At 44.3% G+C, this 16,554-nt stretch overlaps 1 long non-coding RNA gene and 1 pseudogene across 1 annotated transcript in view; one reads left to right on the forward strand and one right to left on the reverse strand.

Annotated features, from left to right (window-relative positions):
- LOC116273827 overlaps positions 1–15,163 on the reverse strand; it is a 34,251-nt gene extending 19,088 nt beyond the window's left edge. Inside the window, exon 1 of the long non-coding RNA XR_004182275.1 lies at positions 14,478–15,163. This is a non-coding gene — a long non-coding RNA (uncharacterized LOC116273827). The remainder of the gene's footprint in view (positions 1–14,477) is intronic.
- LOC101007986 lies at positions 4,530–6,164 on the forward strand (annotated as a pseudogene).
- Positions 15,164–16,554: the final 1,391 nt, after the last annotated feature.

The raw sequence follows: 16,554 nt of genomic DNA on the forward strand, positions 1-16,554 counted from the left end.
TATTTTTTAGTAGAGACGGGTTTCACCGAAGTTAGCATGATGGTCTCATCTCCTGACCTCGTGATCCGCCTGCCTCGCCTCCCAAAGTGCTGGGATTACTGGCTTGAGCCACCGTGCTCAGCACTTTAGAGCTTCTAAGATCTTTTACAGATGGGCACCATCATTGAAAGTGTCTCTGGTGGTCTTCTGCCCCATAGAGGCTTGCTGTGGGAACAATTTTACCATACTCCCTCCACCCCCACTCCAACCCCAAATGATAATGAAGCAGGGGCCTTTCTAGACTCCTTTCCTCTCCAGGTCAATATCAGTATTAAAAGCCAAATACCCTTTCTTCATTCAACAAAATTCCTTTCCCCTCTCTTTCTTCATCTCAGTCTCTCTCTTCTCCTAGTTACAGAATAAAAGCTGTCATTCATATTGATGAAGACAAACAGCCGGGGGGGCAGTGGCTCATGCCTGGAATCCCAGCATTTTGGGAGGCCAAGTTGGGCAGATCACTTGAGGTCAGGGGTTCAAGACCAGCCTGGCCAACATGATAAAATCCCATCTCTACAAAAAATAGACGGGCACGGTGGTGCACATCTGTAATCCCAGCTAATCTGGAGGCTGAGGCAGGAGAATTGCTTGAAGCTGGGAGGCAGAGGTGCAGTGAACTGAGATCACACCACTGCACTCCAGCCTGGGTGACATAGCTAGACTGCATCTCAAAAAAAAAAAAAAAAAAAAAAATTAATGAAGACAAACAGAGGGTAGGGAGAAAGAGAGTAGGAAATAGGGCATGACCATACCTAGCAATAGCTAACTTCAAATTCCTCATGAAGTGTATTTTTTTTTTGAAAAATGTCTTGTTTTGTTTCAATTAAGATGTTTCCTGTCCATGTAATTATTATTACTTTGTTGCTTATTTTTGTTCATTATATTTTTTTCTCTAGATGTCTTTTTTTGCCTTGAGGTTTTTTGTTTTTTCCAAATAAATTTAATTTTTTTTTTTTTTTTGAGACAGAGTTTTGCTCTTGTTGCCCAGGCTAGAGTGCAGTGGCATGATCTCCGCTCACTGCAACCTCCACCTCCCAGGTTCAAGCGATTTTCCTGCCTTAGCCTCCGGAGTAGCTGGGATTACAGGAGCCTGCCACCACACCCAGGTAATTTTTGTATTTTTAGTAGAGACGGAGTTTCACCATGTTGCCCAGGCTGGTCTCGAACTGCTAACCACAGGTGATCCATCTGCCTTGGCCTCCCAAAGTGCTGGGATTACAGGCATGAGCCACTGCAGCCGGCCAAATTTAATTTTTTAGAGCGGTTTTAGGTTTACAGCAAAGTTGAGCAGAAAGTTTCCATTTACCCCCTGGCTCCTGCAAACACACAGCCTCCTCCATTTTCTTTTCTTGTCTTTTTTGAGATAGACTTTTGCTCTTGTTGCCCAGGCTGGAGTGCAATGGCGCCATCTTGGCTCACTGCAACCTCCGCCTCCTGGGTTCAAGCAATTCTCCTGCCTCAGCCTCCCAGGTAGCTGGGATTACAGGCATGCACCACCATGTCTGACTAATTTTTTGTATATTTAGTAGAGACAGGGTTTCAACACCTTGGGCAGGCTGGTGTTGAACTCCTGACTTCAAGTGATCTGCCCACCTCAGCAGATTACAGCCATGAGCTGCCACACCCGGCTTGAAATACGTCTTGATTGCTTTCTGGATGCTTTTAATGTAATCTTCCTGTCTTTGATCTGCAGCTTCTCTATGAGGAGTCTAAGTGTGGATTATTTTTATCATTCTTGAGATCCATTGTGATTTCTGAAACAGGATTTTAGGAGTGCAAAAGGTTTATTGGAAAAAGAAAAAGAAAAAAAGAAACAGGATTTATATTTTTCAGCAATTCTGGAAAATTTATCAGGCATTTTCTCTTTGAATGTTACCTGTCCATTTTCTCTATTCTTTTCTTCTGGAACCCTAGTTAGCCAAATGCTAGATCTTCTCCTTGTATCATTATCGTATCATGCATATTTCCTGAAATCTCTTTGTTTCTCTGTGTTATATTCTGAATAATTTTGGTAGTTCTTCTAGTTTATTAATTTTCCCTTCAATTATATCTAATTTGTTTGCTAACCTTTTCATTTAGTTTTTTAATGATTTATTTTAATTGTAAAAAACACATAACATAAAATTTATCATCTTATCCATTTTTAAGTGTACATACAGTTTAAGGCTGTTAAGTGTATTCACATTGTTGTGCAACTTATCTCCAGAACCTTTTTTTTTTTTTTTTTTGAGACAGGGTCTCACTCTGTTGCCCAGGTTGGAGTGCAGTGGTGCTATCATGGCTCACTGCTGTTCCTCCCTGGGCTCAGGTGATCCTCTTACCTCAACCTCCGGAGTAGCTGGGACTACAGGCTCATACCACCACACCCAGGTAATTTTTTATTTTTTGTAGAGACAGAGTTTCACCATGGGGCCCAGGCTGGTCTTGTTTCCGGGCTCAAGGGATCTGCCCTCCTCAGCCTTCCAAAGTGCTGTGATTACAGGTATGAGCCACCATGCCCAGCCTCCAGAACTTTTTCATATTGCAAAACTAAAACGCTGTACCCATTAAACAACTCCCCAGTTCCTCCTTCCTCCACCCGACGGCAACTACTGTTCAACTTTCTGTTTCTATAAATTTAATTAAATAAATAAACAAATAAATAAAATTTAACAAAATTGTATTTTAGATAGCGAAATCATGCAATATTTGCCTTTTTGTGACTAACTTATTTCTTTTTTTTTTTTTCTTTTTGAGACAGAGTCTTGCCCTGTTGCCCAGGGTGGAATGTAGTGGCATGATCTTGGCTCACTGCAGCCTCTACCTCCCTGGTTCAAGCGATTCTCCTGCCTCAGCCTCCCGAGTAGCTGGGATTATAGTCACCTGCCACCAAGCCTGGCTAATTTTTTTTTTTTTTTTTTTTTTTTTTTTTTTTGAGACAGAGTCTCGCTTAGTCGCCCAGGCTGGAGTGCAGTGGCGCGATCTCGGCTCACTGCAAGCTCCGCCTCCCAGGTTCACGCCATTCTCCTGCCTCAGCCTCCCGAGTAGCTGGGACTACAGGCGCCCGCCGCCTCGCCCGGCTAATTTTTTGCATTTTTAGTAGAGACGGAGTTTCACCGTGTTAGCCAGGATGGTCTCGATCTCCTGACCTCGGGATCCGCCCGCCTCGGCCTCCCAAAGTGCTGGGATTACAGGCGTGAGCCACCGCGCCCGGCCTTTTTTTGTATTTTAATAAAGATGGGATTTCACCATGTTGGCCAGGCTGGTTGCAAACTCCTGACCTCGTGATCTGCCCACCTCGGCCTCCCAAAGTGCTGGGATTACAGGCGTGAGCCACCGTGCCCGGCCATGACTGGCTTATTTCATTTAGCAAAATGACTCAAGGTTTACTCATGTTGTGGCATGTGACAGGATTTCCTTCCTTTTTAAGGCTGAATCATATTTCACTGTATGTACACACTACATTTTGTTTATCCATTCTTCCTTTGATGGACGCTTGGTTTGCTTCCACCTCTTGGCCATTGTGAATAATGCTGCTGTAAACAAGGGTGTGCAAATATTTCTTTGAGGCCCTGCTTCCCATTCTTTTGGATATATACCCAGAAGTGAGATTGCTGGGTCATAGAGTTGTTCTTGTTTTAATTTTTAAAAGGAATTTCCATGCTATTTTCCACAGTGATCTGTGCCATTTTACAGTCCCATCAACAATGCATAAAGTTTCCAATTTCTCCACATTCTCACCAACACGTGTTATTTTCTGAATTTAGAGCTGCATGAGGTTTGTTTGGGTCAGAATAAAGGACAATTGCCCTGGAACAACCAACGCAGGCTCTTCAATTTTTAAGTTCCTCATTTTTGAGGAAAGTTTCCAAACACCCCACTTGTGGTTCATTGTTCATTGGCCAACTTGAGATCCTGACTCCTAAGTGGGGAGTTTTATGGATGTGTGTGAATAACTAGTGGAACCGTGTTCTCCAGCAGCTTATGAAGATCAGAGAACAGAGAAACTTGAAAACAGAACTCTGGACCAGGCACGGCGGTTCACACCTTTAATCCTAGCACCTTGGGAGGCCGAGGCAGGTGGATCACCTGAGGTCAGCAGTTCGAGACCAGCCTGGCCCACATGGCGAAACACTGTCTCTACTAAAAATACAAAAATTAGCTGGGCGTGGTGGCTGCCTGTAATCCTAGCTACTCAGGAGGCAGAGGCAGGAGAATCTCTTGAACCCTGGAGGCAGAGGTTGCAGTGAGTCAAGATCGCACTACTGCACTCCAGCCTGGGCAACAGAGTAAGACTCTGTCTCAAAACGAAAGAAAGAAGAAAGAAAGAAAGAGAGAGAGAGAGAGAGAGAGAGAGAGAGAGAGAGAGAGAAAGGAAGGAAGGAAGGGAAGGAAGGGAAGGAAGGTGGAAGGAAGGGAAGGGAAGGGAAGGAAGGAAGTGGGGAAGGGAAGGAGGGAGAGGCAGAAGAAGACTCCCGGGATGGTTGTATCAAACTGGCAGGAAGACTCCTGAGCAGTAAGAACCACAGCTAATTCTTTGGGCAGATTTCTCCAGTCTCTTTACATCCAAGGAGAAGAATTCCTCTGCCCTCCCCAGGGAACAGAAGCCTGCTGTGCCCACTCAGAGGAAGATTCTGATCAGAGAACACATCAGCATTTAGAAAACTGCAACTTCTAAGTCACCTTGGGGAGAGTGAATGCTGTGGGCCAAGCTGGAGATGCAGGGAAGTGGGAGCGCAGACTGAAAAAATGCAGACCGCTGGGGCACTACTCATTTCTCAGGCTCTGATCTGCTGTAGTACTAGGAGTTTACTCAGGTCTGTGTCTGCCTCCTTTCTGAATAGGCCAAATAATTTATCCAAATAGCCTTCCTACAGCAGCTCCCCACTCCACGTGGCCAGATACGGGTTCCAGACCAGTGTTGTCTCCTGGGACATTGACACAGCAGCCAAGTTTATTGATGCTGGGGCAATCACAGTTGGTTGGTTGGTTTGAGATAGGGTCTCACTTTGTCATCCAGACTGGAGTGCAATGGCACAATCACAGTTCACTACGGCCTCAACCTCCCGGGCTCAAGCGATCCTCCCACCTCAGCTGCCTTTGTAGCTGGGACTACAGATGCATGCCACCACGTCCAGCTAATTTTTTAATATTTTGTAGAGACTGGGTGCTGCAATGTTCCCAGGCTGGTCATGAACTCTTTAACTCAAGCAATCTGCTGGCCTGGGCCTCCCAAAGTGCTGGGATTACAGGTGTGAGCCACCACACCCAGCCCATGGTTGTAACTGGCTCAAGGGCTGGCAGAGGAATGGTGTTTGGCAGCTTGATCATTCGCTATGCCATGAGCCCATCTCTCAAGGAGCAGCTCTTCTATGCCATTCTGGACTTTGCCCTGTCTGAGGCCATGGGGCTCTTCTGTTTGACAGTCACCTTCCTCATCCTCTTTGCCATGTGAAGCTCCATGGGGGGTCACCTACTCACCCCAGGTGCTATGACTCCATAACATTCCTGGTGCTGGCATGTGCTAAGTTTAACCACTAAACACAATTCTCCCTCTTTTTTTTTTTTTTAAAGGGGTGGGTGGGGGGCGACTCTATTGGTAGAACGAATACTGCACTGGGAATCCAGAGCTTAGAACCCTGGTTTTCAGTTCTGGTGCTTTGGCTAAGAGGCTGTATTATGTTAACCAAACTTCCTCCAATAATTTCCTTTTTCAGAAGATACAACTAAGTTAACCTGTTTTAGACCCAAGGCTGGGACAACAGCTGTCAGAGTTTTCTGAATGTCCGTTCTGGTTCAGCTATACCTTGCTTTCTTTAGTTATCTTTATAGAGCAGTGAAAAATTCACCTTTATGACAAATGATTGCATTACCATGTAAAACTTTCCACCACAGCAAGCCAGGCAAAAATATGACTGTATATGATCCCTGCTCAAGGGAAGTATGTAGAAATAAAATGATTCTTGTACTGCAGTAGTGCAATTGCTAGCGGGAATGTGGGCAGGACATGAGGATTTCTTTTTTAAAAGTTTCTGCAACATAGATCATGCATCATGCATGGTGTCTCAAGCCTGTAATGCTAGCACTTTAGGAGGCCAAGGCAGGAGGATCCCTTGAGCCCAGGAGTTCCAGACCAGCCTGCAAAACATAGGGAGATCCTGTCTCCTAAAAAAAAAAAAAAATACAGTGGCTCATGCCTGTAATCCCAACACTTTAGGAGGCCAAAGCAGGTGGATCATGAGGTCAAGAGATCAAGACCAGCTGGGCGTGGTTGCTCACACTGGTAATCCCAGCACTTTCGGAGGCCGAGGCAGGCGGATCACGAGGTCAGGAGTTTGAGACCAGCCTGGCTAGCATGGTGAAACTCTGTCTCTACTAAAAATACAAAAAATTAGCCAGGCATGGTGGTGCATACCTGTAATCCCAGCTACTCAGGAGGCTGAGTCAGGAGAATCACTTGAACCCAGGAGGTAGAGGTTGCAGTGAGCTGAGATCGTGCTATTGCACTCAAGCCTAGGCGATAGAGTGAGACTCTATTTCAAAAAAAAAAAAAGAGAGAGAGAGAGATCGAGACCATCCTGGCCAACATGCTAAACCCTGTCTTTACTAAAAATACAAAAATTAACTGGCCATGGTGGCGCGTGCCTGGAGTCCCAGCTACTCAGGAGGGTGAGGCAGGAGAACTGCTTGAACCTGGGAGGCAGAGGTTGCAGTGAGCCTAGATCATGCCACTGCACTCCATCCTGGCGACAGAGTGAGACTCCATCTCAAAAAAAAAATATATATATATATATAGTAATAATAATAAAATTAAATTAAATTAAAAATAAAAAATTAAAATTAAAATTAAATTAAATTTAAATTAATTAAAAATAAAAATTTCAAATTAAAATTAAAAAGTCACTACAACATTGTCATGTTTTCTACTTGTTGGTAATATTTAAGCACCTAGGCTGGGTAACATAGCGAAACCCCATCTCTACAAAAAAAAATACAAAAATTAGCCAGGTATGGTGGCGGCACCTGTAGCACCAGCTGCTTGGGAGGCTGAGGTAGGAGGATTACATGAGCCCAGGAGGCTGAGGCTGCAGTGACTGTGATCATGCCATTGGACTTCAGCCTGGGCAACACAGCAAGACAACGTCTCAAAAAAAAGATAAACACAAATTTAAAGTGATATAACAGATATAATAGGCTGGGCATAGTGGCTCACACCTGTAATCCCAGCCCTTTGGGAGGCCAAAGCAGGCATATCGCCGGAGGTCAGGAATTCAATATCAGCCTGGCCAACATGGTGAAACCCCATCTCTACTAAAAACACAAAAATTAAGGCCAAGCATGGTGGCTCACGTCTGTAATCCCAGTACTTTGGGAGGCTGAAGCAGGTGGATCACCCAAGGTCAGGAGTTTGAGACAACCCTGGCCAACATGGTGAAACTCCCATCTCTACTAAAAATACAAAAATTAGCCAGGCATGATGGCACGTGCCTGCAGTCTCAGCTACTCGGGAGGCTGAGGCCGGAGAATCGGGCTTGAACCTGGAAGGCAGAGGTTGTAGTGAGCTGAGATCTCACCATTGCACTCCAGACTGGGCGCCAGCAAAGACTCTGCTCCAAAAAAAAAAAAATTGCGGCCGTGGTGGTGGGGCTCCTGTAATCCCAGCTATTCGGGAAGCTGGAGGCAGGAGAATGAGCCGAATTGGAAGGTAGAGTTGCAGTGAGCCGAGATCGACAGACTCCATCCAGCCTGGACAACAAGAGCGAAACTTTGTCTCAAATAAATAAATAAATAAATAAAATAAAGTGATATAATAGATTTTTTTTGGTTTTTTTTTTTTGAGACGGAGTCTCGCTGTCACCAGGCTGAGTGCAGTGGCTAACTGCTCATCAGTGCTCTGCCTCCCAGGTTTACTATCTCCTCCTGCCTCAGCCTCCTCCCAAGTAGCTGGGACTACAGGCTCAGCCACCACCGCTAGTTTTTGCATTTTTAGTAGAGATGGGGTTTCACCGTGTTAGCCAGGATGGTCTCGATCTCCTGACCTCGTGATCCGCCCGTCTCGGCCTCCCAAAGTGCTGGGATTACAGGCTTGAGCCACCGTGCCCGGCCGATATAATAGATTATTAAAAATTATTCAAGTTTACTTAAGACAGCAAAATGTGAAAAACTCATCTCTCCTCACCACCCAATCATTTATTGCCCATTGTAGGCCAGGAACCCCAGGAAGTAGACTCTGGAACAAACTTGTGTGCAGGTGGTTCATTGGCAAGTGCTCTCAGAAACATGTGTAAAGCAGTGAGAAAAGCAAGCTCTGGCACAGAGAGAAGTTAGGCTGTGATGCAGTTGCGACAGAGGCTTCAGCAATCCTTCAGGGAGCTCTGAAGCTAGGATGGCCATTCAGAATTGTCCCAAACTGAGGCAAAGGGGAGATGCATTTATATCCCATAATAATCAGTCATTGGATGCAATCTCTCCTTAGGCAGGAACTTAAACTTGGCAAAGCAGCTACACACAACTAAAATTGCAGTCTGGGGAGGCACTATACAGTAAGCTGTCAGCAGGCAACATTCCTGGCAACTGGAATAAGTGGTTTGTACTAAAGAGGGGCACCTAGACAACACACCACAGTAGCTACTACAGCTGTAAACGTAAACTCCTATTTCTCTCCTGATACAAAAATCAGCAGAGTTACATGTGTATCCTTCAAGACCTGTGTTTTTGTTTCTTTTTCTTGTTCTTTTTTTTTAGTAAAACAATTGCATAATATTTCATATTACAGATGTTCAATTTTATCAGATGCTTTTTTTTTTTTTTTTTTTGAGACAGAGTCTTGCTCTGTCACTAGGCTAGAGTGCAGTGGCACGATCTGGGCTTACTGCAACCTCCACCTCCCAGGTTCAAGCGATTCTCTTGCCTCAGCCTCCCAAGTAGCTGGGACTATAGGCGCGTGCCACCACGCCCAGCTCACTTTTTGTATTTTTAGTAGAGATGAGGTTTCACCATGTTGGCCAAGATGGTCTCAAACTCCAGACCTCGTGATCCGCCCACCTCAGCCTCCCAAAGTGCTGGGATTACAGGCGTGAGCCACTGCGCCCGGCTCATCAGATGCTTTTTTGACATTTCTTGGAATTATCATATGGTCATCCTCAAGCTTATCTGATTCTCAAGGTTGAATTGAAAATGTGTGTGCACAGCAAAGAACATTTTGGAAAATAATCAATAACGAAGCAAATTGCCTTAGCAGATAGCAAATCATAGTAAAAAGCAATAGTAATCTACACAATATGATATCATTGCATGAATAAATAAATGAATGGAAATGAATAGAAAATCCAAAAACATATTCCTTTATATATGAAAATATTTTTAGTTTATAATAAAGATGGAATTTTTCCAGCCTGGGCAATATAATGAAACTCTATCTCTATAAAAATTTTTTGAGACGGAGTCTCCCGCCTGCCGCCCAGGCTGGAGTGCAGTACCGGATCTCAGCTCACTGCAAAGCCTCCGCCTCCGGTTCACGCCATTCTCCTGCCTCAGCCTCCCGGTAGCTGGGACTACAGGCTCTCGCCACCCTCGCCTCCGCTAGTTTTTTTGTATATTTTGCAGAGACTTTGTCTGTTAGCTGCCAGGATGGTCTCGATCTCCTGACCTCGCGGATCCGCCTGCCCCGCCTCCCAAAGTGCTGGGATTGCTAGGTGGCTTGAGCCACTGCCACCTCGCCTATCTCTATAAAAAATTAAAAAAATTAGCCAGACATGGTGACATGCATCTGTAGTCTCAGCTATTCAGGAGACTGAGGTAGAATTGCTTGAGCCAAGGAGGTTGAGGCTGCAGTGAGCTATGATCAAACCACCACACTCCAGCCCGAGCAACACAGGGAGACCCTGTCTGAAAGAAAAAGAAAAGCAAAGGCTGGCTGCGGTGGCTCACTCCAGCCTGGGCAAAAAATGCGAAACTCCATATAAAAAATAAAAAAATAAAAAAAATAGTTGGGCGTGGTAGCACACACTTGTAATCCCAGCTACTTGGGAGGCTGAGGCAGGACAATCACTTGAACCTGGGAGGCTGAGGTTGCAGTGAGCCAAGATCGTGCCACTGCACTCCAGCCTAGCCACAGAGTGAGGCTCCATCTAAGAAAAAAAAGAGAAATGTGAATTAAAACAACATAATATCATCAGGGCAAGTAGAATTATCAAGAATTTTAAAATATAGTAATATTTATTACTGGCAAGCTGTGGAAGAATGATCAATGTTTCTTATTGTTGAGCAGAAAATAAATTGGTGGGCCTTTGGAAAAACAATTTAGCAGGTTATATCCAGAATTTAAGTGCATATACCTTGGGCCCATAACTTCTACTTCTTTAAATTGGTCCTGAAGAAACACACATGTATACCAGAAGCACACGCAATAATTTCAAATGCAGAATAGATTGTAATTACAAAAGATTGTGAATGACCTCTATATTCATTAATAAGAAATTTAATCAAATTATAATACATTCATGCTATAAAACACTAAGCAGCAATTTCAAAGAATGAGCTATTGAATGTCAGGAAGATAGTGAAAAAAAGAATGAGGCCAGGTGCAGTGGCTCATACCTGTAATCCCTGCATGTTGGGAGGCCAAAGTGGGCAGATAGCTTGAGGCCAGGAGTTCGACACAAGCCTGGCCAATGTGGTGAAACCCCATCTTAACTAAAAATACAAAAATTAGACAGGTGTAACGGCCGGGCGCAGTGGCTCACACCTGTAATCCCAGCACTTTGGGAGGCCGAGGTGGGTGGATCACAAGATCAGGAGTTTGAGACCAGCCTGGCCAATATGGTGAAACCCCATCTCTAAAATATAATCACAAATTAGTTCAGTCACACCGACTGAACTTTGATCCCGCTCTCTGGGTGGCAAGGCAGTCTGTGCTGGAAAGAGGGAGTTCTGGAACTGAAACCCAGTCAGGAATATCTTGAGCCTAGTCCAATACGAGAGTGTTGACTTAGACACCAAGGCGAAATTCACACTGCTTGTTTAGAAAGGAGTTTAAACAATGCTCCCTTAAACTTGAACAATGAGCAATAGGAGCAGGTCAAGCTTGGGCATGGGTCTCAATCTGAAATCTACTTGCAGCATCCTCCCAGGTCCCAGCCACACCTGCACAGAACAGCACCAGCACAACTGACGAGCAGAGCCTGACGCATAGGTGACAGGGCTCTGGCATGTAGGGCAACAGCCACCAGATGGATTAGTATCTGAATTTAATCCAGTCGGGATCCTGCATAGAATGGGATAAGAATCCACTGATAGGCCAGGTGCAGTGACTCACACCTGTAATCCCTGCACTTTGAGAGGGACAAGGCAGGAGGATAGCTTAGGGCCAGGAGTTTGAGACCAGTCTGCACAAATTAGTGTGATTCCATCTCTCTCCTCAAAAAATAAAAATAAAAAAGAATCCATTGATAAATTATAACATTGAGTGTAAAGCAGGCACAGTGGCATATGCCTATAATCCCAGCTACTTGGGAGGCCAAGGGAGGAGGATTGCTTGAGCCCAGAAGTTTGAGATCAGCCTGGGCAGCATAACAAGATCGCATCTCAAAACAGAGCAAGCAAAATATTTGGTGTATAAGAGTCAAGAAGAAGGCTGAGTGTGGTGGCTCACACCTATAATCCTAGCACTTTGGAAGGCCCAGGTGAAAGTATTGCTTGACCCCAGGAGTTTGAGACCAGCCTGGGCAACATAAGGAAACCCCATCTCTACAAAAACATTTAAAAATAATGATAATAATAAAGCATGGTGGCCTGTACCTGTAGTCCCAGCTACTCGAGGGGCTGAGGTGGGAGGATTGCTTGAGCCCCAGAAAGCTCCTTTAGCAAACAGATGCTGACTTATAAATAAAAAACTGTGGCAATAAGATTCATCTTTGAGGCCGGGCACTGTGGCTCATGCCTGTAATCCCAGCAATTTGGGAGGCCAAGGCAGATGGATCACTTGTGGTCAGGAGTTCGAGACCAGCCTAGCCAACATGGTGAAACTCCGTTTCTACTAAAAATACAAGAGTTAGCCGGGTGTGGTGGCTTGTGCCTATAATCCCAGATATTTGGGAGGCTGAGGCAGGAGAATCACTTGAACCCAGGAGGTGGAGATTGCAGTGAGCTCAGATTATGCCACTGCACTCCAGCCTGGCGGCAGAGCGAGACATCATCTCAAAAAATTAAAAAAAGATTAATCTTTGGAATGGCCAAGGTCTCTATGAGGCCAGGAAACTGCCACCTCCTTACACCCTCAGTTCTCCTACTATACAAGGAGTGCCACCAATGTTTATGGTTGGTGGCGAAGGTATTGAGTTTCTGTAGTCAAATCTGATCATTCCCACCAAGGGAGTGGACAGAAGGCACAAATAATCTAAAATAATGACTCCATGAATATATTTGATTTTGAAGTGCATTGTGTGATAATTTTATGGCAAATTACTTTTATATTCGCCTTTTAGTGAAAAAATAGTTCCTGAGCCCAAATTAATTGATAGAGGTATCTGTCCTCACATTAAAGAAACTGCAGATGTCCTTGGAGGATCCTTCCAACAGAAATGTACTCTCCCTGGCCGGGCACAGTGGCTCACGACTGTAATCCCAGCACTTTGGAAGGCTGAGGTGGGAGAATCACTTGAGGTCAGGAGTTTGAGACAAGCCTGGACAACATGATGACAGCCCCATCTCCACAAAAAAATGAAATTAAAAAATTAGCCAGGTGTAGTGGCGTGCTCCTGTAGTCCCAACTACTGGGGAGGCAGAAGTGGGAGGATCACTTGATCCCAGGAGGATGAGGCTGCAGTGAGCAGCGATCACTCTACTACACTCCAGCCCGAGCAACAGAGTGAGACCTTGTCTCAAAAAAAAAAAAAAAAAAAAAAGAGAGAGAGAGAGATCAACTACTTAAAATGTAGAATTAACCTTATTTCAGCCAAGTAAGTATTAAAATTTACAGTTTCCAAGAACACATTGCTGGTAGGAAAGGAAACTGGCAAGGAGGGAGACTCCAAGAAAGAATGAGTGGAGACTCACACACCAATATCAACACACACAGAGTAGGCAGATCAAGGGGGTGAGCCACAAACAGCCCATAGAAGGCCGGTGGCTGCAAGTGAAAGAAATCCAAGTCAACTAGCTTAGACAAACCGCAGAAAGAGCCTCAAGGGCAACTGGAGCTAAGTCTGGCTCTCTCTCTTCCCCACCCCCCCTCCACTTTCTTTTCTTGTCTGTGAGTCTCTCTAGATATCAACTCTGCTCTCCCTCAGACAAGTTCCTACAAGTGAATGGAAGAATAACTGTTGGCAGTTTTCAGACCACATCTCCCAACTACCCCACCCAAGAAGAACTGCACTCTTTCCCTTAGTATCAATTCAAACATCCTGGTGCAGAACTGGGGGTCTAGGGAGGGACAGGAGGGAATGTCCAGAAGAAATGAGAAGACATGAGCCTGCAATTAAAATATTAAATGTCTTCCACGTGGAATCATAATTCTAATTGGCTTCTGTTCTTTCTGGTTATAAATGCATCATTGTTTCCATAAATTTAGGAAAGATGTAGATAAAACAGGAGGTTAATGAGCACAACTGTATCCCTCATCTACATCAGCAGCATCATTATTTTCATTTGTGGGTATATTCTGTTGACTAGCTTTTATGCTTATTAGCTTTTGATGGAAAATGACACATGAAAATTTGAACATGCCGATCAACTTTGATAACCATCCTACATCCATCATACATTTTTTTCTGTAGTTCTACATTGACTCTTCCCTTCTACTTCTTTTTTTTTTTTTTGAGACAGAGTCTCACTATTGTTGCCCAGGCCGGAGTGCAATGGCGCTACCTCGGCTCACCACAACCTTGGTGTCCTGAGTGGCTGGGATTACAGGCATGCGCCACCATGCCCGGCTGATTTTGTATTTTTAGTAGAGATGGAGTTTTTCCATGTTGGTCAGGCTAGTTTCAAACTCCTGACCTCAGGTGATCTGCCCATCTCAGCCTCCCAGAGTGCTGGGATTACAGGCATGAGCCACTGCGCCTGACCCCCTTCTATTTCTGTTATGTAGTCCATTAACAAGAATAATTCCAAAGACTTAAATGTAATATTTCAGAATTGATCACACATTGTATAGCCCAGTAGATAGATTCACACCAATGTCTACTTGGAAAGGAATTCATTAAAGCTGTAGATCTGCACTCTGTGACCTTGGGCAGATCCTTTAGTAATTTAAACTTCAGTATCATTCTTTGTGAAATGGATACTATTACCCATTTAGCGCGGATACTGGGAGGACTAGAGATAACCAATGTTTAACACAGGGCATGAAAGGCCCAATATATGGCGCTAATTGATTTTAGCCAAAGCTGTTCTCCTATAGATGCCCTGGGAGATCTGTATCTAGGTTGGGAGGACTCAGAAGTCCTCCACTATGCACTCACCTGCCCCAGGTACACACAAAGCAAGCAATCATCGGTTTACAGGGGTCTTCCCTCTTTCAGCCCAAATTACCCTGCACAGCTCACAGCCCATTTGATCTTCTTATTTCACTTCCTTGCAACATGACTTGCATTAACTCAAACTACCACTAACTCCTACATTGTTCAATGTTTCACTATCAGTTGCCAAACTGACCTCATTTCCTGCCAGGCTAAACTCTTTTCCGTTTTTGATAGGGTTACTAAACTGGATGGTTTCCGAGAATACTAGAGACACAGTGTATCTGAATTCTGCAAGAGGGTAGATAAGGTCCCATGGTGTCTCTGCGGCCAGGAGGAAAAGTGGGAGACAGGGCAGTTAGCAGGAGTCATAACTGGCCAAGCAACAGCTCCCGAATCCCTTTGATTGGACTAAGAAGTCTGGTTGTGAGATATACATAAGTGAAGATACGTTACCTTAGAACGTGAGAACTGAGGTCACAAAAAAAGTACCGTAAGAGCTAGAGTAGGGAGCCCATTCACTTATTCATTAAACAAATATTTATTAAGTGCCTATATGTAATGTGCAGGGCATTGTATAAAGGATCTGGGAATAGAAGAGAATGAAAAAAAAGAGAGTAAAACAGGCTGGGCACAGTGGCTCATGTCTGTGATCCCAACACTTTGGGAGGCCAAGGTGGGCAGATCATTTGAGCCCAGGAGTTTGAGACCAGCCTGGGCAACATAGTGAGAACTTGACTCCACACATACACACACAAAAAAAAGATTGTTTAATTTAAAAATAAAAATAAATTTTTAAGAAACTAGTTGGGCTGGGCACAGTGACTCATTCCTGGAATCCCAGCACTTTTTGGGAGGCCAAAGTGGGAGGATCACTGGAACCTGGGAGTTCAAGAACAACCTGGGTAACAAAGTGAGACCCCGCCTCAACAAAAAATTTTAAAAATTAGCTGGGTGTGGTGGCACACGCCTGTGGTCCTAGCTACACAGTAGGCTGAGGCAGGAGAATTGCCTGAGTCCAGGAGGTCGAGGCTGCAGTGAGTTGTGATAGCGTCACTGCGCTCCAGTCTGGGAAACAGAGCAAAACTCCGTTTAAAAAAAAAAAAAAATTGGTAGAAGGAGGAAAATATGCATATTGGCTGAGAAGACTCAATATTATAAAGATGTCAATTCACAAGAAATTATATATTTAATATAGTCAAGATTAAAATATTTAAAAAATTTTTTTAAGTTTTGCTCTATAGACCAGGCTGAAATCTCCTATAAGCCATTATCCTACAGATGGCCTGAGTGTAGTGGTGCAATCATAGCTCGCTGTGGCCTCAAATTCCTGGGCTCCAGTGACCCTCCTACCTCAGCCTCCCAAGTAGCTGAAACTACGGGCTCACACCACCACACCCAGCTAACTTTTTAAAATTTTTTTGTAGAGACAGGGTCTCACTATATTGCACAGGCTTGTCTAGAACTACTGGCCTCAAGCAATTATCCTGCCTATTAAAATACTAGGGTATAGGCTGGGCACAGTGGCTCATGCCTATAATCCCAGCACTTTGGGAGGCCAAGGTGGGCAGATCACCTGAGGTCAGCAGTTCAAGCAAGACCAGCATGGCCAACATGGCAAAACCCTATCTCTACTAAAAATATAAAAAATAGCTGGGCATGGTGGCTCATGCCTGTAATCCCAGCTACTCCGGAGGCTGAGGCAGGAGAATTGCTTGAACCCAGGAAGTGGAGGTTGCAGTGAGCCGAGATTGCACCACTGCACACCAGCCTGGGCAACAGAGCAAGACTCCAACTCAAAAATAAATAAATAAATACATTTAATATATTATGAAGGTGATATTTTATTTCAGCAGAAAAAGATGGATTATTCAATAAAAGGTGTTGGGAAATCTGGAAAGCCATCTAGAAAAAAAGTAAATTAGATCAACACTTCATGCTTTGTATCAAAATAAACTACTTACAGAGTGTTATATGTAAATGCTTGTTCCCTGGTGCCACAAAGAAATAGCACTTGAACATAAATTTAATCCTCTTAGCAAGGCAATCTTTACTTTCTGCAGAAAGGGTGTTCATTGCA

Source organism: Papio anubis, chromosome 2 (genome assembly GCF_008728515.1).
Source record: "Papio anubis isolate 15944 chromosome 2, Panubis1.0, whole genome shotgun sequence".
Lineage (NCBI taxonomy): Eukaryota > Metazoa > Chordata > Mammalia > Primates > Cercopithecidae > Papio > Papio anubis.